Source organism: Sorex araneus, chromosome X (assembly GCF_027595985.1).
Source record: "Sorex araneus isolate mSorAra2 chromosome X, mSorAra2.pri, whole genome shotgun sequence".
NCBI classification, from domain to species: Eukaryota; Metazoa; Chordata; class Mammalia; order Eulipotyphla; family Soricidae; genus Sorex; species Sorex araneus.
Window position 1 is genome coordinate 218266682 of NC_073313.1, and position 21669 is coordinate 218288350.

A 21669-nucleotide genomic window follows, 5' to 3' on the forward strand; every position below is an offset into this window, starting at 1 on the left:
ACCTTAAAATAATTTTCAGGTATCAAGTTATAATTACCACCATTAGCTGTTATTTTGTTACCTGATGCTTCATAAAAATGTCCCAAATGATATTTTATTCTTATATTTACATTAAGAATATATTTCATCAAATATTATTGATTTACTATTGGTTTAAAATACTAAAAGTTTTTGAGAGAATTTATTCACAGCTCTATTTCTGTGTAATCCTAACTGTATCTATTACTAAAATTCTGGTGTCATTTACACTGTCAAAATGTCCTTCTACCAATTTTTCTCTACCAGATTATATTTTGTAAATGTTTCTTTTTTCTGATTTCAAATGAAGAAAAAACTGGAGAAAGTAGTGACTAAATTTTTCATGTAAGCTAGTTAAATTTTAGTGTCATGTTTAAAATGTGTGGCTATTCTATCGTTTTATCTTGTACATACTCATTTTATAAAATATATACATTTTATAAACACTCAACATATTATACTAAATTTTTTCAAGCATGTTTAAGTAGAGGTTAATATTAACAATAAATATTAAAAATTAAATGTGTGAATTATGCGTAGGATGGTTTTAAAATTTATTTAGAGTCTTGATTACATATTGGCAAAATATATTTATTGAACAATGTGATCATCTGAAGAAACTAATAACAAATGAACATTGAGTTATTTAATACATCTACTTTTCCTATTAGATTATGAATTCTGTATATCAGAAGATATTTTTGATAGTTTACATACCTATGAATACTAATGATCTGTGAAATTTTTGTGTAGGATAAATCTATATTGCTAATTCTTCTCTATATTCCTCCATTCATTTTATATTTATCTATTTTTATTACAATATCTGAGACTCCAAACCATTACTTTGATATATTCATACTATATAGAATTTCTAGTTTCATAATGCATTAGTATCATACACTTGTATGGTTCATTTCACTTACCCAGTGACCTCACATTTATCACAATGTTCCATCTGTAAGTAGGGCAGAAATCTATTTCATTTTACCATCAGACCATTTAGACAATAATTACTTCTAGAGATTATGTAGGTATTAATGTGGGAGTCTTAACTTGAATCTAGTTGGTTCTTCTGATTTAAGAAATTTTATTATGAAATCACAAATTAAGCTTTATTATTTTGTGCATTTATAGCTGCCTCAAATATTAAATTTATAGCAGTCCCATTTATCCAAATGGTGTTCAAATTAAATTTTATTATTAATTTAAAATTGAGTAGAAGTTGTTTTAGTTAGAAGTCTGTCTTTGTGCACTCTATAGTTATTAACACTTTTTTGCATTCCTATAAATTTCTAGAGGCTAAAGTATAAAAGCAATCAGCAGATGTTTACAATCATAGAATTTATTATAGAACTTTTTTAATAAAAGAAAGATATGCAAATTATTGCATAAACACTATAAACATGACACTGACAACTGTTCATAGACCAGCAGTTGAAAAGAACTGCTCTAGGTCTTTTATAAAATCAATATGACACATTTAAAATTATGCATGCATTGATTTTATAAACAAAGTCAACTTAATTTATCTTTAGTTATAAATGCGAAATACTTCAAATGACTTATAAAAGAAATTTTCTATTAGGAGAATCCCTTTAAAATGTAGCTATCATGCTTTTTTTTCATTTTAATCACCATAACTTACCTTTTTATTGTAATAATGGTAGAAATTCATGAAATCAGCATTACAGGAATAAACACTACCATAATGTCAGTGTCCTGATATCCTTGTTTCAGAGTTTCCTCTCAAAGTTTATTTTGCAAGATATCAGCTAACTTGATTTGCACATAATAGTGTTTTTCCTCATTTAGGAAGTTTTTTAAAAGTTATGCATTCTTAAGTTCTTTATTTCTGTCATATATAGTAAAAATAAAATCATAACTTTCCCACTGTGCTGTAATATTTTAAAGGTTCTTTTAAATAAGTAAGATTTCACTGAAAATTTTCAAGAATGGAAATTTGATAGTCACTACAAGCATTGGGGGTTTGTTACTTGGAAAAAATCTATGTTCAATATTTGACAAAAATTATCAAATATTCTAATACTATATTAAGAAATCTTTAAGTTTACAATTTGAACAGGTGTGAAATTATGTCCCTGAAAAATCTAGTGATATACACCAATACTCACTCAGTACATGCATTGTTTAATTGAAATTTTTCAGAGGAAACTTATATTAAAAATACATACTCCTAAGATTGAGAAAATACAACTTGGAAAAGATTCTAAATAATAATTTTCTTCATAGAACCCATATTAGAAGGGTTATATGAAGTCTCTTGAGGACTGAGTTGTAACAAATCATCCTAATCAACAATCTGAATTCCTGTTTACTCATTAATTATTCACTTTATTCACTTTTCATTTTTGTAAGTGTTAATTTCTCTTAAAATAATAAGGGCCCATTAGAGAAAGCAAACAGTGTATGATTTAAGGAATGTAAAAGCTAATATGTTTATACTCAATTCTTTACATACAGAAGTGAACATTATAGATATCAATTTTATATACATATGATATCAATTTTATATATAAGCAATTGAACATTATTAATATCAATTTTATGTATGCCAGTTATAATTTTTACCATTTTTTCCATCTGCCAGAAATAATTTTCTGTTTATTTCTTAAGCTTATCCAAATTGTGCAAAATTTTACACATGCAATATTTTAATTAATTTTAATATACACGTATAAAGGAAATTAGTATTCTTGACAATTTACTTTAATATTAATTAAAAAATAAAACCCCTATGACTTGCTAAGATGATATCTGAAGGTGTACCCAACTTTTTTTTAAAACTCCAATGCTATAGAGTGTTCTGTATTTTAAATGCCAAGATGTCAAATATGTTTATTTATTTTGTCATTGGGCACTAGGGTATTTGGGTTCTATTTTTGTATTTAGGTATTTGATATTTAGATATGTGGTTTTATGGCATTTGTTTCTATTATGAACAATGTATCCTCTACATGTGTAGCATTATACAAGTCAAGAATTCCTCTAAACAAATTAGAATTGATGAGATTTTTCTACTTTATTGCATAATTCTCAATTATTTTCTAAAGTGGTTATTTAAAAAATGTGTCTATGTGAAAGGGAGATCAATGTATTTTCTCACCACATTTTCACTTCTATGGAGCCTTATAAAATTGACTGTAAGCAGACCTTATACTTTGTTAGCATAATACAGGAAGGGGAAAATTTGAGCACAGATTTCATTGTGTTTTAGTTTGTATTTCTATAATTACTAAGATATTTTATGTGTTGATTGATTTTGTAATATGAAATATTTCACACATTTGCATTCATCCTTGTTCAGGGTCCATGCTAATCTCTGCATCCTTCCAATTTTAGGAGAGTTCCTGCTGGAGCTAGCACTGTTTATTGATTTTGTAAATTTAGCTTTTCTTGAAGTTAATTTCATCTGATACTGATGTAGCTAATAGGTTTTGTTGTTTGAGTTTTATTAATGCTTTCAATCATTTTATGCTATATATATATAGGTTATGTTTTAAGTAAACCTCTTATAACCAGTAAGCCATATAGTTTTTTAACGTCTAGTAGTAAATTAACTGGCCTGCCTTTCCATATATTCAAAGAGAATTCTAATCATAGCTATGTACTGCTCTCAGACTCATTTATCAGCAGTCTTTAGAGGTTTTTCTGCTATATGGTAAAAATTCATAGACCTCATAGCTTTATAATCCTTTTTCAATGCACTTTATAATAAAAAGGGATAAGAAAAAACAATTTTCATAACCATGTTTCAGATTTCAAAGAAGGATAAATAAGGTCTTCATACAAGTTTTATATTTATATGAATTTATACCCATTTAATTAAAATTTGTATAATTATACTCTCATTTGCTTTTAAAGCTTGTCCATTATATCTTTAGTCTAATATCAGGAACAGGGTGAGTACTTACAAATGATTCCTGAATTGATGGGAGCAAATAATATCAAGTGAGTCTAATTATTATAATACATTACAATATATACAATAGAGAGGATTATTCACAACTTATAGTCGGATCTCTTCGATAGCCACATCCAACTGCCCATTTACCAAATTCCACAGGATTGATATGTCATTCCCAATGTTCTCCCTTCCAAAATCCAACATGCCATTTCATTGGTGAAGACTCGTACAGCACCCAGTCTAGAAAAGGTCAGACCCGAACACCTGAAGAATCTGCTGCCAGTACTCATCAATACACTGACTCGGCTGCTTACCTGTCTGAATTCAAGTTTCCGTCCCAGTGGAAAACCAGCAGGACCGTTCTATTGTACAAGAAGGGAGACATCCACGACATTGGCAACTATTGCCCCATCTGCCTGCTGTCTGTCATCTACAAGCTGTTCACTCAAGTCATCCTGAATAGAATGGGCAGAACACTAGATGAAGGACAACTATGTGAGCAAGCCAGGATCCAAAAAGGATTCAGCACAATCGACCATATCCACACAGTGACCAAACTCATCGAAATTTCGAGAGAGTGTAAGATGCAGCTCTGTCTAATGTTCATCGATTTAAAGAATGCCCTTGATTCTGTTGAGACTGAAGCAGTCATCAAAGCCCTGGCCAAACAGGGCGTTCAAACTCATTACATCAAGATTCTCTGACAGCTGTATTACAGATTCACCACCAGGATCTCACCATTCTACAAGGAAGTGATCATTGATGTAAAGAGAGGAGTTCAGCAGGGTGATACCATTTCACGGAAACTCTTCAGTGCCACCCTCGATAACATCATGAGACGACTGGAATGGGAAGGAATCAGAGTGAAGATAGATGGTCAGCAACTACACCACCTGTTCACTAATGACATCATTCTAAATACACCAAACATTAGCCAAGCAGCAAAAATGCTGGCCGGCTTCGACCTTGAGTGTGGAAAGGTCGGACTGCAGCTGAATCTCAGCAAAATGGTGTTCATGAAAAACAAACTAGTCCCTGACGTTCCGTTTGCTCTCAATGGAACGAACATCTCTGAATGCAGCAGCTATGTGTACCTGGGTCGAGAACTCAACATGAGGAACGACTTGGCACCAGAACTGTGCAGGAAGAAGAGAGCATCGTGGAACGCCTTCGAGAGTGTTGAAGAAGTGGTTAAGAGGACAAAGATCCTCCGTCTCCAGGTACATATTTTCAACTCCACCATTCTCCCAGTACTAACATAAGTCTCAGGTACCCAGGCCCTACAAAACAGGCTAAGAACGCTATTTGGTTATCCCAAAGAGGAATCGAAAGAGCCATGCTAGGAGTATCACATTGCACTCAAGTGAGAGAAAGAATCCGGAGTTCCGACATCTGTCGACAATCAAGAATCAGGGATGCTGTCTTGTTTGCCAAGACATCAAAAATCAGATGGGCCAGACACGTAATGCGATTCAGAGACGACCCAAGGACTAGAGCTGTTACCGAGTGGATTCCATGGGATGTCAAAAGACCGAGTGGCCACACACCAACAAGATGGTCAGACTTCGTTATCAAAACCCTGAATGAGGAATGAATGATTTGAGGCTCTTCCTGTTCCTGGAGTGAGCAGATATCACTGGGCTACACTAGCATGCGACAGGGACAAATGTAGATGTTACTGACTCGAGCAAATCAAAGATCAATGGGATGACAAGTGATACAACATATTTTATATTACAATAAATGTAATAAATTTAAGATATTACAATATACTTCTTAGTGAAGGTCGCTACCCTAGGAAAATGTGCATATGTTATGATGATAATGAAAAAGTGCAATTCCCAACTACTGATATTTCTTAATGGAACATGTTGATTTATTTGAAATATTTTAAAATATTGATATTTGTAAAATACTGATGCCAGAGCCCGGCAAGCTCCCCGTGGTGTACTTTATATGCCAAAAACACTAACAATGATTGGTCTTTTCCTATGACCCTGAAAGACCCTCCAATGTGGCACCATTAGGAAGGACAAGTAAAGAGAGGCTGCTAAAATCTCAGGGCTAGGACAAATGGAGACATTACTGTTGCTTGCTCCAGCAAATCGATGAACAATGTGATGGCAGTGATACAGTGAAACAGTGATACTTATATGTTGTTTCATACTTTTTGCAAAATTATTCTATAAATTTTTCCCCAAATTTTTCGCAAAAGTGCATCACAAGCAAAGGAATTGGAACTACTAAAACGGCACGTTTTATTTTACTAATATTAGTTTCAGAAATGTAAATTTACAGATGAAAATAATACGACTATAATATTTCTACCACAAGTGGTAACTTTTTAAATAATCTTCTATTTCATTTCTTATTTTTCTGATTTGACTTATAAAGCATTTTCTTTGTATTAGATTTTTAGCAAATGCTTTATATGTTGGAACTCCATATTCAAGCTCTGGCTCCACTGGAAGTGACCCTGTACATCAAGCTTCAAGTAACCCTGAACCTCTACTGGATTTTGTCCCCAAGTCCCACATCCATTCCCCATAATAATAACTCACAGGAATGAAAATATAAATTGTGTTTACCTAAAGAGAGGACTAGAATGATAGCACAGCGGGTAGGGCGTTTGCATTGCTCGTAGCTCATCCAGGTACCATTCCTTTGTCCCTCCCTCCCAGATAGCCCAGCAAGCTTCCGAAAGTATCTTGCCTGCCCGGCAGAGCCTGACAAGCTCCCTGTGGCATATTTGATATGTCAAAAACAGTAAAAACAATGGAGTCTCACAATGGAGACGTTACTGGTGCCTGCTCCAGCAAATCGATAGCAATGGGATGATAGTGCTACAGTGCTGCAGTTTCTTAAATGATTTCTTTTTCTTTCTAAAAATGTTAAATTCATTACAGGCACCCGAGAGTCAAAATATTTTGCTATAATACCTTAAAATTATAGGACAAATGTGATAGAACAGCTGGAAAGTTGCTTTCTTCGCATTCAGCTAGCCGAGGCTGTATTCCTGATACAACAGATGGTCCCTCGAGCAGCGCAAGAGTGATCCCTGTGCAGAGACAGAAGTAAGCATTAAGCACATCTAGGTATGGCCCTTAAATAATTACTATGCTTTATTTTTAACACAAAGGGGTTTTTCATCTAAAGAAGACAAAAGTCAATTCCATATTAAAATTCTGGCACTTATCCTTGTTGGAGTATAATATGTTTCTTTATAAGTTAATTTTTCAAAGCTTATCTTTTATTGATTCCTATTATAAAAGAATCGCTGTTTTCTGTCCTTTGATTTTTAAAACTAGGACTTCTCTAGAGGTACAGTCTCAAAATAATAGTTGGCATTTAGTTGGCCCTTAACTCTTTAAACCCTTTAATGATGTTAGGGCACGGTTCTGGAACTCCGACCGCAGACAAGGACCACACAGGAATACAATTAGCAAGCAGGTAGTTTATTAAGCTGGCTAGCCAGGGTCGTGCATATGCACACAGTGACACACAAGTCCCATGTGCGAGGCAAGGCCCAGAACTTCTTCAAATGAGATCTTATATAGGCCTTCACCGGCCATTACAGCAGAGCCCACGCATTTCATAGCCAATAGATTTGTAATCTACATATTTTCCTAACCAATCCATTTAGAAGGACATCACTCCTTAGCCTATAGTTTTAGAGATCAGAAACTCAATGTGTCAATGTTCAAGAATGTCCTGGGTTTTAGGGCAGTCATAGGTCTAGTGGCATGGGTTTTGTAGGAGGCATCTAATAGGCATCTGGTTATCTGGTCTGACTTGCAACCTGGGGTGCCTGTATCCGAGTTCCTTGCTCAGGGGCAGAAAAACAAGTTATTCTGCAACTCGGACTCCTATAAAAAGAATCTTGAGAAAGCTAAACTTATTCCTACAGTCTGTTCTGGGCCAATTACTCACAATGATGACCATTTTCTGTGTATTTTTGTACCACATTTCTAATACGCTTTTAAAAAAAAAATTTTGTCTTAGGGATTAGAGAGATGGGACAGTGGGTAGGGAAACTCACCTTGTTTGCGTTTACGACCTGGGTTTGATGGTTGCCACCGCATACAGTCTCGTAAGCTTATCAGGAATGATCCCTGAATTTAAAGCTAAGAGTAGCCCTGAGCACCAAGGAATGTGCACCTCAAAATATAATGAAATAAATTGAAAAATAACTCCAAATCACTTTTACTTGATAGTACTATTTTGCAATCTTCAGGTGGAATTTTAATGTAAGTAAACATCATTATATAGTAATTTTTTCCTGTTTCTATTTTTCCAGCCAACATTTAAATTTTGAAATTTGCTCTATTTTTCTCTAAATATGCTGACACAAGAATTATCTCTTTCATTTCAATAAATACTTATTTCACTTCAATAAATATATATATATATATATATATAGAGAGAGAGAGAGAGAGAGAGATCATTGCCCATTTGGGAGAACTTGAAAAAAGAAAAGAAAGCATTAAATACAAAGATTGCTAACAGTAGAAAGGATACTTCGGAAAGTGGGAGTTGTATCAAGTAGGAATGAATGATAAGAATGGTGACAAAGAAGTCAGTGGAGCTGAAGACAACAGTATCTTTGTACCAGTGATTGAGCCCAAATATTTTTCTGTGCAGTCTCAGTCGAGGACAGTCTACTGCTACCTCTGTGTCTATTTGTTCTCCTGGTCTTCATTCAAGCAGCTGCTGGTACAAACCAAACTTTTCAAAAATGAATTCAGAATCAAGCCCTTATAAGACTGACTGAATCTCATGGCACATGCCAAAGTTAAAGTAACCCTTAGCCATTAATAAGGGGAAAAATGAGTTTTAGAATTAAAGAGAAGTAAATTGAGTCACTTCACGTGAGGCTGAAATAAACTTAATTGCATTACTACCCATTTTATCAAGACACAGGTGAAAGTTGAACAAGCCTTGGCTTCCTCCAGAATCATTTAAACATTTTTTTCCTTGCTTCTAAAGTCATATATTCACACATTTAATGTCTATATATTGTTAATTTTTGCAGTTATTCATCCTGATGATTATTTATTTAAATTTCGTTGGGCGACATCTGGGCTACCTAGGGTTTGCTCTTGGCTCTGTGCTCAGGAGAGACCCGTGGCCATTCTCAGAAGACCATATGAGGTGCCAGTTATTCCCACACCTTGTGATTCACATATTTTAAGTAACATTTAAGACACCTGAAATAAATTTTTCACTTAAAATTACAGTGAAAAGTACAACTACTGGGGCTGGGGAGATATAAATAGGTAGATATTAATAGGTAAGACATTTGCCTTAACACTCAGCTGATATGGGTTCAATACCTAACAATCTGGTCCCCAGCCACCAGTAATGATCACTGACGAGGGAGTTGAGCCAGGAGTAAGCCTGGAGCACTGTCGAGGGTGGTCCCCAGATGAAAAAACAAACAGAACAAGTGCAAAATACAATACTCAGTCCAACTAAGAGGTTCTGATAGTCCAGTGCTTGGACCCAGGGATGAGTTATTATTACTCAATCAGACTGATGGTGAGGGCCACTACAGCTGCATGTAGCAGAGGGAGTATGCAGTACCGAACTCATACCTGAACATATGCTCTAGCCCTATGATGTATATCTCTGGCCCAAAATTCAACATTTATTTTGAAAGAACCTGTGGACAGAGTACATGCTTGATTGATATTACATTATGCTCCTTTATTTTTTATTACATTGCTACATTTTAAACATAATTCTAACTTCTTTGAAACATTCTGAAAGTAATATAACCTATTTATAAATTAGAATGATCAGAATAATCTTGCCCATGCATATTTAAATAGCGAAACAAATTTCCCCTGATAGGAGACTAGATGTATATAACAATAAGATAATTTTAATTTTATAAGTATAAAGCTAAATTATGCCCAACCTTCTACAAATTCCAAGTATGGGGTACAAGCTAACTATATGTATATTTAGATGGTAGTGCTCTTAGACGTTATTGAATATGTTTAATTTCATACTAATTTCTCATCATTGAAAATAGCCTGAAATATCCTATATGTTATATTGTGAAAATACAGTTTTTTCCCAATGTGGAATAAAAAAATCTGTGTTTGGAATCCTGAACTTGACTGAAGCAAAGTGTAAAAGGTAGACTTATAGGCTGGAGGAAAAAATATTTTCACGAATCATGAGGAAGATTATTTTTAAAGAGAGACATAATCATGGAATTCCTGATAAATATTGAAAGCCATTAATTTCATTTACCTAATTGAAGTTCAAACTGAGAATATTGAGTGTCAGCCAGAATGATAGTACAGTGGGCAAAGCATTTACCTTGCATGTGGCCAACCTGGATTTGATCTCCAACACCCCAGACTATCCCTTGAGCTCACCACAATTGATCCCTGAGTGAAGAGCCAGGAGTAACCCCAGAGCACCACACAGTCTAATCCAAAATCGCAACGACAATACTAATAGATTGAAAGGTAAGCATCAGAGAATAATTATAAGGTCAGCATGTATACATCAATAGCAAAGGGATCAACAAGTGTAGATTCAGAAATTAAGGGGGGTGAATTTTTTTAAGTGACCAAGTAATTTTGAGACATTCATTGGAAAATTGTTCTATTTTATTGTTTTCTGAACATTTATTTTCATGTCTTTCTGTAATACTTGTTTCATCTGGGGAAGGAAGGAGGAAGGAAGGAGGGAAGGAAGGAAGGAAGGAAGGAAGGAAGGAAGGAAGGAAGGAGGGAAGGAAGGAAGGAAGGAAGGAAGGAAGGAAGGAAGGAAGGAAGGAAGGAAGGAAGGAAGGAAGGAAGGAAGGAAGGAAGGAAGGAAGGAGAGAGGGAGGGAAGGAATAAAGAAGGGAGGGAGGGAAAAGGATGCTTTTTTATGAAATTTTAGCATTTTATTGAATATATAAGGCAGATTTATGATTAAAATGTGAAGCACCATGGTTTTATAGTTTATTTAAAATAAGATCACAGCTAACTTTTGATTAAATAATAAAGTTTTAAGTGTTTTTAATCATTGCATGCTATTTTTAATAGATATTAACGTTCCATACTATTAGCTCTGATTACCTTACAAAACAGTTGTTTCTTCGTGGATCCCACCTGGCCTGGTGTTCTATACCGTTTTGACCTCCATGAAAGTATCAGCAGATTCTATATGCTCAATTATAGGAAGAACTCTTAACTGACCATGTATTAATTTCAAAGTATTCTTTTCTTCCACTCCCCTCAGGAAGGTCACATTCATTTCTGGGACCATCAACTGCTAAGCGAGGGAAGGAGCAATAAATCACTCTCCATTCCTGCTCCAGGTTCTTAATGGACCACTCACTGCATGTGGGGTGCCCCTGTAGTCAACAGCCAAGACGACCATGTAGTCTAATCTGGGCTCAAAACCATGGGGGCTGGCACAGTGATGTGTCCCTGCTGGCCAAAATCAGATTTCAGCAGAATGTCTTAGTCTTGTCTACACCCATTTCCAGCAGGTCAACACATATCTGCATGTGAGTAACCTGCTTTTCCCCAGAACTCTTTCTCAAGGCAGTTGCCCAAGCCACACAGAACAGCTAACTCCCAACCTTACCCCAGATGGTGAGGATGTTGGCTGCCTCACTGAGGCAACACTCTAGACAGAGAGAACACAGGAAATAAGGAGTTAGACAAGACAGTGGGCACTGTGAAAAACAATATCACTGATAACAGCAGTGAACTGCTCATTTGGCTCTGTGTGTTCACGTTAAACCTTGGTTAAACACAGCCACCTCCCCAAATTCCACAGAATCGGTCAAGCCTCTGTGAGACATGTTTACTCCGGACTTCAGAGTTTCGGACGGGAGTCAGGGGGAGGAGGGTCACCACTTGCATCAACCCACATTGTTCTGACAGAAGCCATCAACAAATCTGTGAGTGACTGCCCTGTCCCCAGCACGAGCTATTCTGTAATTTGTCTCAAGGCCAACTGTAAAGTCAAGCCTGCCAGCTTGTTCATCTCCTGAAGAGCATAACTTATCTGCTGCTGCTCTCCCCAGGGCCCTTGGCTGTCTCTGTTTCATCTCTTGTATTTTCCCTGGATGAGCCCAGCAAACTGGGCAGCCTTCATGTCTGCCTCACCCCAGATCACTTCTCAGCCCTGGGCACCCTGGAGCTGGTATCTTTGAACTCAGCTTCCGAAGCACAGTAAAACTGCAGCTTCTTCAACTTAACCAACTTTTCCTTCTAAAATCCAAAACGTCATTCAGACCTGTGAGGTGATTCCTCCCTGCCATCATAATATGCTTAGGGCCGGAACAAAAGCACAGCAGCAGTGAGGGTATTTGCCTTGCATGCAGCCGATGTAGGTTTAATCCCCAGCACCCCTTAGGGTCCCCCAAACACTGTCAGGAGTGATTCCTGAGCATCACTGGGTGTGGCCCAAAAACTGAAAAAAGAAGCCAAGAAACACTGAGCTTCCCCAGATCTGCCCTGAAAGAGGCCGTAATTATTCCAAGCTTGCCTGGACCTTATTCACCTTTGTTTAGTCCTGGGACAGGGCACAACTCACCAGGAGATTTTCATACTCTGGCGACTGAGGAGTGCCACAGACTCCATACCAGGTTGCTCTCAATTTTTCCAACTAGAGTCAGTTGTGGGCCATCTGCTCTGTCCTGAGGACCTGGGTTTGCAATTTTGACAACCCAAATAAGTGGCAAGGAGCAGAAGAAAGGTCTTAGATGCTTATATGCTTTATTCCAGCTGCTACTGCACACTCAGGTCACACGATCATGATATAGCATGAAAAAAACAGCACTATAACAAAGGACTTTCTCACCCCGGCACGCTATGCACAGCCACATGTATGCTTGCAGAAGTATTGCTGACTCAGCCCTGGATGCATGTTAGGCCTGTTTGCACTCTAGGCCCGGTGGAAAGCAGGGGCAAATCAGCTATGTTCCTCACAAACATGTTTTAATATTCTAATATCACTTCCTACTTCTTTTGGGGCCTTAGTTATAGTTCAAATACCACAGCAGTGACTCCACCAAACTATAGTTTTAGCTTTATTTATCAATCCACAGGGATTTCAAGTCATGGAATAGCTTTTTAGTAACAAAGCATTTTATATTTGGCTTCCTCTTTTTACACTGTGATTTTTAATTATTATCTTAAAAGATAAATAAAGTAATAGGAAGGAAGGAAGGAAGGAAGGAAGGAAGGAAGGAAGGAAGGAAGGAAGGAAGGAAGGAAGGAAGGAAGGAAGGAAGGAAGGAAGGAAGGAAGGAAGGAGGAAAAAGAGGAAATGGGGAAAAGAAAGAGAAAATCCTCATGGGAGAAATACCTTAACAATATTTGTGAAATGTTCTACTGATAAATATAATAAAGTAAGTATTTTGTTTTGCTTTATGTATGTGTGTGTGTGTTTACCGGAGGGCATGGGGGCTCACGGCTATGCTGAGGGCTTATTCCTGTCTCTATGTTAAAGGATCACTCCTGTCCTTGCATTAGGAATCATATGGGGTGCCAGGGATCAACTCCACATCTACCATGAACATGTCAACAGCCCAGTCCACTGTTCTATCTCTCTGGACCATTAGGCAAGTTTTGAGATTAAAAGATATTTATTATATTTTTGGTACTATAGTTACACTAGTGTTAAAGTATATAGTATTGCTGTATAAACCAAACTGTCCTTATATAGAATGACTGCATTCATTTGTGGAATTTTAAAAAAAAAAGTATGAGACTAATATTCAAGGTCAAGGAAAAGAGGTGCCAGTTGGACTGATCAATGGTTGAAAATTATCAGGAGAGTGTGTGGGGTGAAGAGTAGTTAAGAGAGAGGAGGGTCCAGTATGACAATAGTTGGAAATGATCATTTTGGCCAAGAACTGAGTGTTGAAAGTAAGTAAAGAAATCTACATAACTTTTTAGCATCTCTATTGTATATTGCAAACTATAATACCTAAAATAAGAGAGAGGGAGAGAGAAAGAGAGAGATAGAAAGAGAGAGAGAAAGAGAGAAATAGAAAGAGAGAGATGCCTGTCGTAGAGACCGACTGGGTTGGAAGGATTTGGAGGTGGATAATAGGGAAAGTGGTAATATTGGTGCTTGTAAATTACACTGGTGGAGGGATTGGTGTTGGAACATTGAATTACTGAAAACCTAATCAGGAATACCTTTGCAATGCTCTATCTCACAGTTATTCAATTTAAAAAATTAAAATTAAAAAAGTACACTAATTGGCCTCTTAAATATAACTTAACCTTATAAATTGTAGTACTTATATACTCTGTAAAAGTAATGCATAGGGACACGTTTAAATTGTTTAGTAATTTAAAGCAATTACTATGTTAAATAAAAAAACCTTAACTCTCCCTGTTTCTTCATCACTGTCCTTATGTTACTTCTTGTGTAATCTTCACCATGCCCCACATTTCTCTCCTTTGCTGGTTAACAAGTTTTTAAATGCAAGGTCAAGGACCTTTTTATTATTTCATACTATATATTCCTTGTATTATCTCAATATTTCACAGATGATTGATATTATTTAGCATTTGTTCTCCCTCTGCCATATTTTGCTTAGCATGATAAAATCCAGTTTCATCCATGTTGCAGTGACCTTCATGATTTCAAATTTTCTTACAGCATAATGTTCCATTCTGCTTATATATCACAATTTAAAAAAAAAAAATATTAGTGAATCACCACGAGGTACAGTTACAAATGTACAAATTTTCGTACTTGCATTTCAGTCATACAATGCTCAAGTACACTTCTCACCACCAGTGCCCATTTTCCATCACCAAAGGTCCCACCACCCCCACCCGGTTCCCTCCAACCCACCCCTTCTCTGAGGCAGAGCATTCCCTTTCTCTCTCTCTCTCTCTCTCTCTCTCTCTCTCTCTCTCTCTCTCTCTCTCTCTCTCTCTCTCTCTCTCCTTTTGGGTGTTGTGGTTTGCAGTAGAGATATTAAGTGGCCATCATGTTCGTCGGTCTATAGTCTATTTTCAGCCCGCATCTCCCATCCAGAGCGGGCCCTCCTAGCACCCTTTACTTGGTGGTTCCTTCTTTATCTGATCTGCCTTTCCACCAGCAGGTGAGGCCGGCTTCTAAGCTGTGGAGTAATCCTCCTGGTATTTATCTCTATTATTTGTGGGTGTTAGTCTCCCATTCTGTTACTTTATCTTCCACAAATGAGTGCAATATGTCTATGTCTGTCCTTCTCTTTCTGATCATTTAACTTAACATTATACTTTCCAAGTTGATCCACCTATATGCAAATTTCATTACTTTCTCTTTTCTACAAGCTGCATAGTATTCCATTGTCTAGATGTAGCAGAGTTTCTTTAACCAGTCATCTGTTCTCGGGCACACAGTTTTTTTTCCAGATTCTGGCTATTGTAAACAGTGCTACAGTGGACATTCATGTGAAGATATCATTTCTACTATACTTTTTTGCATCTCCGGGATATGTTCTCAGAAGAAGTATTGCTGGGTCAAATGAGAGCTCAATTTCTAAACTTTTTGAGAAGCATCCATACTGTTTTCCAAAAGGGCTGAACCAGTTGGCATTCCCACCAGCAGTGAATGAGAGTCTCTTTCTCCCTACAACTGTGCCAACACCGGTTGCTTTTGTTCTTTTGGATGTGGGCCAGTCTCTGTGGTGTGAGATGGTATCTTATTTTTGTTTTGATCTGCATCCGCCTGATGATTAGTGATGAAGAGCATTTTTTTCATGTGTCTTTTGGCCATTTGGATTTCTTTTTTGAGAAAGTTTCTGTTTATTTCATCGCCCCATTTTTTGATAGGGTTGGATGTTTTATTTTTGTGGAGTTCAAACGTGTCTTGTGAATCCTTGATATCAACTCCTTATCAGATGGGTATTTGGTAAATATCCTTTCCTCTCTGTAGACTGTCTTTGTATTCTCATCACTGTAACTTTTGAGGTGCAAAAGTTTCTCAGTTTAAGGTAGTCCCATTTGATCATCTCTGTTTCCACTTGCTTGGCCAATGGTGTGTCACCTTTAAAGATACGTTTAGCTTCAATGGCATGCAGGGCTTTGCCAACCTTGACTTCCATGTACCTGATGGATTCTAGTCTGATGTTGAGGTCTTTAATCCATTTTGATCTGACTTCTGTGCATGGTGTAAATATAGGTCTGAAACTATATATTTGCATGTAGCTGTCCAGTTTTGCCAGCACCATTTGTTAAAGAGGCTTTTTTTGCTCCACTTAACATTTCTTGCTCCCTTATCAAAGGTTAGATGATCATATATTTGAGAGTTGGGGGTTGCAGCCCTATCTGCCAGTACCCTAGGTGGGACTTGAACCCATAAGCCCTGGCTTAGGAGGCCAGTGCCTTATTCATTAGGCCACTATGAATGGGTAAGGCTGGAGCGATAGAACAGTGGGTAGGGCGTCGCCTTCCACATGGCCAACCTGGGTTCGATTCCTCCATCCCTCTCGGAGTGCCCGGCAACCTACTGAGAGTATCTCACATACACGGCAGAGCCTGGAAAGCTCCCCGTGGTGTATTTGATATGCCAAAAACAGTAACAAGTCTTACAATGGAGATGTTATGGTGCTCACTCGAGCAAATCCATGACCAAGGGGATGACAGTGATACAGTGATATTTGAGGGTGTGTGTCATGATATTCAACGCTGTTCCATTGGTCTGTGGCTCTGCCTCTATTCCAGTACCATGCTGTTATAATTATTACCGCTTTGTAGTAGAGTTTGAGGTTGGGGAAGGTGATGCCTCTCATCTTCTTTTTTCAAGAATTTCTTTAGCTATTTGTGGGGGCTTATTGTTCCATATGCATTTCGGGAGTGTTTGCTCCATTTCCTTGAAGAATGTCATGGGTATCCTTATAGAGATCACACTGAATTTTTACAATGCTTTGGGGAGTATTGCCATTTTGACAATGTTAAATCTCCCAATCCATAATCAGGGAATATATTTTCATTTCTTCGTGTCCTCTTTTATTTCTTAAAGTAGCATTTTGTAGTTTTCTTTGTACAGGTCCTTTACGTCCTTAGTTAAGCTGATTCTGAGGTACTTGATTTTCTGAGGCATAATCGTGAAGGGGATTGCTTTTTTCATGTCACTTTCATCTCTCTTATTATTTGCATGTAGGAAAACTATGGACTTTTGGGTTTTGGTTTTATAGCCTGCAACTTTACTATACAAATCTATTGCTTGTAGGAGTTTCTTAATAGAGGCTTTGGGGTTCTCTAGATAAAATATCATCATCTGAGAATAGTGAGAGCTTGATTTCTTCCTTTCCTACCTGAATGCCCTTAATATCTTTTTCTTGCCTAACTGCTATTGCAAGTATTTCCAGTACTATATTGAACAGAAGTCATGAGAATTGGCATCCTTATCTCGTCCCTGATCTTAGAGAGAAGGCTCATAGTTTTTCCCCATTTAGGATAATACTAGACATTGGCTTGTGGTAGATGGCTTTGACTATATTGAGGAAAGTCTCTTCTATACCCATTTTGGTGAGACTTTTCATCACAAATAGGTCCTGGATCTTATCAAATGCTTTCTCTGAATCTATTGATATGATTCTATTTCTCTAAATCTATTATATGGATTTTGCCTATTCTTTTGTTTATATGATGGATTATGTTAATTGATTTCTGAATTATAAGTCATCCTTACATTCCCCGGGATGAATCCCACTTGGTCGTGGTTTATGATCTTTTTGATGAGTTGTTGGATTCTATTTGCTAATGCTTTGTTGAGGATCTTTGCATTCGTGTTCATCAGGGATATCAGCCTGTAGTTGTTTTTTTTTTTTTTTTGTATGTGTGTGTGTGTGTGGTGTCTTTGTTTGCTTTTGGTATTAGGGAGACATGTGCCTCATAGAAACTGTTTGAGAGAGTTTCTGTTTCTTCAATTTCCTAGAAAATCTTGAGAAGACCTGGCAATAAGTCCTTTTTAAATGTTTTCAACAATTCTCTATTGAATCCATCTGGACCCGGGCTTTTGTTTTGGGGAAGACTTTTGATTAAAGTTTCAATTTCCTTGATATTAATAGGTCTATTTAAGTATTCAAGATCTTCTTAGTTCAACTTTGGAAGATTATAGGAATCTAGGAATTTATCCATTTCTTCTAGGTTCTCTTGTTTTGTGGCATACAGACTTTCAAAGTAGTCTCTGATGATCTTTGAACTTCTTTGGTTTCTGTTGTGATGTTTCCCTTTTCATTTCTGATTCAGTTCGTTAAGGTTTTTTCTCTCTCTCTCTCTCACTCTCTTTCTCTCTCTGTGAGCTTTGCTAGCAGGTTATCAATGTCTTTTATTTTATCATAGAAACAGCTCTTGATTTCATTGATATTTCAGATTGTTTTATGGGTTTCCATGTTGTTAATTTCTGCTCTAAGTTTTGTTATTTCTTTCCTTCTGCCTAGTTTTGGTTCCTTTTGTTGGTCCTTTTCTAATATTTTGAGCTGTGAAGTCAAGTTATCTATGTAGGCCCTTTCTTCCTTCCTGAGGAATGCTTGCAGAGCTACAAATTTTCCCCTTAACACAGCATTAGCTGCATCCCACAGGTTCTGGTAACTCATGTCTTCATTCTCATTTGTTTCCAGGTATCTTTTGATTTCTTCCCTGATTTCCTTCCTGACTCACTTGTTATTCAACATTGAGCTATTTAATTTCCAGGTGTTTGATTTAGTTATCCATGTCTGTGTGTGATTAACTTCTATCTTCCGTGCATCATGGTCTAAAAAGATAGATGATACAATTTCTGTCTTCCTGATTCTACTAAGTTATGTTTTGTGATTCAGTACATGGTCTATTTTGGAAAATGTTCCATTGCACTGGAAAAAAAATATGTGTATTCTTTCTTCGGGGGATGTAAAGCCCTGTATAGATCTATTAGCCCTCTCTCTTCTATCTCTTTCTTCAAAGCCAGTGTTTCCTTGCTGAGTTTTAATCTTTTTGATCTATCTAGAGGTGATAGGGCAGTGTTGAAGTGTCCAACCATTATTGTGTTGCTAGCAATGTCCTTATTAAATCCGTTAGCAGTTGTTTTAAGTATTTAGCTGGTCCGCATTAGGTGCTTATACATTTAGGAGTATGATTTCTTCCTACTGTACATATCCCTTGATCAGTAAAACAATGGCCTTCTCTGTCCCTTCTTATTTTTTTCAACGTGAAATCTATGTTGTAGGTTACTAGTATGGCCAGCCCAGCTTTTTTGAGGGAGTTGTTTGCTTGTAGGATTGTTTTCCATCCTTTAACTTTGAGTCTGTGTTTGTTCTGACTGTTCAGATATGTTTCTTATAGGCCTCAGAATGTTGGGTTTAGTTTCCGAATTCATTTTGCCACTGTGTCTCTTAAATAGTGCATTTAGACCACTGACATTGAGGGATATTATTGTTACTAGGTTTTGTGTCATCTTCCTATAGGGGTTTGTTATGCTTGTAGGGGTTTTCTTGTCATACAGTAGCCCCTTTAGTTCTTCTTTTAATTTTGATTTTGAATCTATGAAGTTCCTGAGCTGTTGTTTATCCATGAAATAGTGTATCATTCCTTCAAGTTTGAGTGAGAGTTTAGGCGGATAAAGTATTCTTCATTTCAGTGAGTTTTTTCACTATATCTCTCCATTGTCTTTGGGCTTGGAGGGTTTCCTCTGATAGGTCTGCTGTAAGTCCCAGGGGTGCTCCTTTGTATGTGATTTCCTTCTTTGACCTTGCTGCTTGCAGTGTTGTGTCTCTATCCGTGGCTTCCATTATTCTGATATGTCTTGGAGTCTTTTTGCTAGGGTCTCTTTAGCTGGCACTCTTCGGGCTCCTTGGATTTGGATGCTTGCATTATCCAGCTCTGGGAACTTTTCAGCAATGACATTCTTAACTCTGGATTTTTCACTGAGGTTGTCTTCTTTTCATTCTGGTACTCTGATGATTCTAATGCTGTTCTCTTAAAATCATCCCCTAGGTCTCTGATTCACCTAAGAAATGTTTTGGGGTCTTTTCCCATTGCTTGTTGTTGCCTGTTAGCTTTCTGCAGCTCATCTTCAAGCTCACTGATTCTGTGTTCCACTGTAGCCATTTTACTATTGAGGACACCCACTGAGTTTTTAATTTCATCTACAGAATCCCTTATTTGTGACACTTCTTACTGTAGCTTTTTTATTTCTGCTCTCATTTCTTCCTGTATTTTCTCAGCTATACATTCCATTGTTTCTTTCATGTCCTCCTTTAATTTACTGGATGTCTGTTGAACCGTTTCTTTGAGTTCATTGAACATCTTTAATAGTTATTCTCTGAATTCATTATCAGAGAGATCATATTTGTGGGTAATGCTTGCTGAGGCGTCTGGACCCTTTTCATCATTTTCTCCTAGTGGTGGAGATTTTCATTGCTTCTTCATGTTTTTGTAGTAGTATGGTAGTGGGACCTTCCAGTTCACTATCAGTATCCTTCTCTAGTTGCGAGAAAGGATTCTGGATGAGCTCGATCGATGCTGGTCACCTTTTCTCCCTTCTAGAGGTTCACCTTCCTCTCAGATGCTCCTCAGCGGCTATGTGAGGTCTCTAGTGAAGCTTCGGAGGATGTGTTCTTTTATATTGGATTTGTAGAGCTTCTTGTGATGCCAGTATTATGGTTTAATTGGAATATGCTACTGGACTATTGGCCTAATGTGTTTGAGATGGCCAGGATATTCCCCACAGAATTAGATGATGGAAATGAAGATGTGAATCCAGAGTGTCAGAAAAGAGGAAAATAACTGGGGCCACCAGCCCCCAAAGAGGCCATGCCCACTTCTGGAGGAGGTCATGCCCCTTTCTGCAATGTAGGTGGGTGCCAGGTGGGAGGGCACAAACCTGGGAGAGAGAGGAAACCAGGATCGGCCTTATCACAATTTTTTTTTATCCAGTCATCTACTATTAGAAATGTGGGTCATTCCCATATGCTAGCTATTATACTAAGCACTGCAATGAATTTAGGTGTACATATGTTATTGGACTGATGTTTTTGTGTTTGATGGTAGATGCTATAAAATAAAAATGTTGCATTATGTGGAAGTTCTAGTCTTATTTTTTTGTGACCTCAATCTATTTTCCATAGAACTTGAACTATATGATGCTTTTTTAAAAATTAAATTTATTTTTATTTATAGTTTTAGTTTTATTATTTTTATTGAATCACCATGAGATGGAGCATTGCAAAGCTGTTTATGACTGGGTTTCAGTCATACAATATACCAGCACCCATCCCTTCACCAATGTAATTTCCCACTATCATTTCCAGTTTCCCTCCCACCTTTCCAACCCCCATCTTACCTGCTTCTCTCTCTCTCTCTGTCTCTCTGTCTCTCTCTCTCTCTCTCTCTCTCTCTCTCTCTCTCTCTCTCTCTCTCTCTCTCTCTCTTTATCTCTCTCTTTCTCTTGCTCTCTCCCATTTTAAACATTATGGTTTGGATTATTTGTAAGATATAAAAAAAAAACTAATATTCAAGGACAAGGAAAACAGGCCAGGAAGACTGGTTAGTGGTTGGAAATTACCACAAGGGTGTGGGGAGTTGGAGGTAGTTAAGATAAAGGAAGGTTCATTATGACAATATTAGTTGGAAAATATCACTCTGGATAGGAACTGAATGTTGAAAGTAGGTAAGGGGATATACGTGATAATCTTTCAGATGATTTTTTTTACCAACTGTGAATGGTGAATATGGGCTCTTTTGTCACAACATCCCAACAAATACCAATAATTTCCA

At 37.0% G+C, this 21669-nt stretch overlaps 2 pseudogenes; both read right to left on the reverse strand.

Moving 5' to 3' along the window:
• LOC101552509 (Y-box-binding protein 1-like) overlaps window positions 1-8028 on the reverse strand; it is a 31595-nt pseudogene extending 23567 nt beyond the window's left edge.
• LOC129400548 (U6 spliceosomal RNA) lies at window positions 3303-3398 on the reverse strand (annotated as a pseudogene).
• Window positions 8029-21669: the final 13641 nt, after the last annotated feature.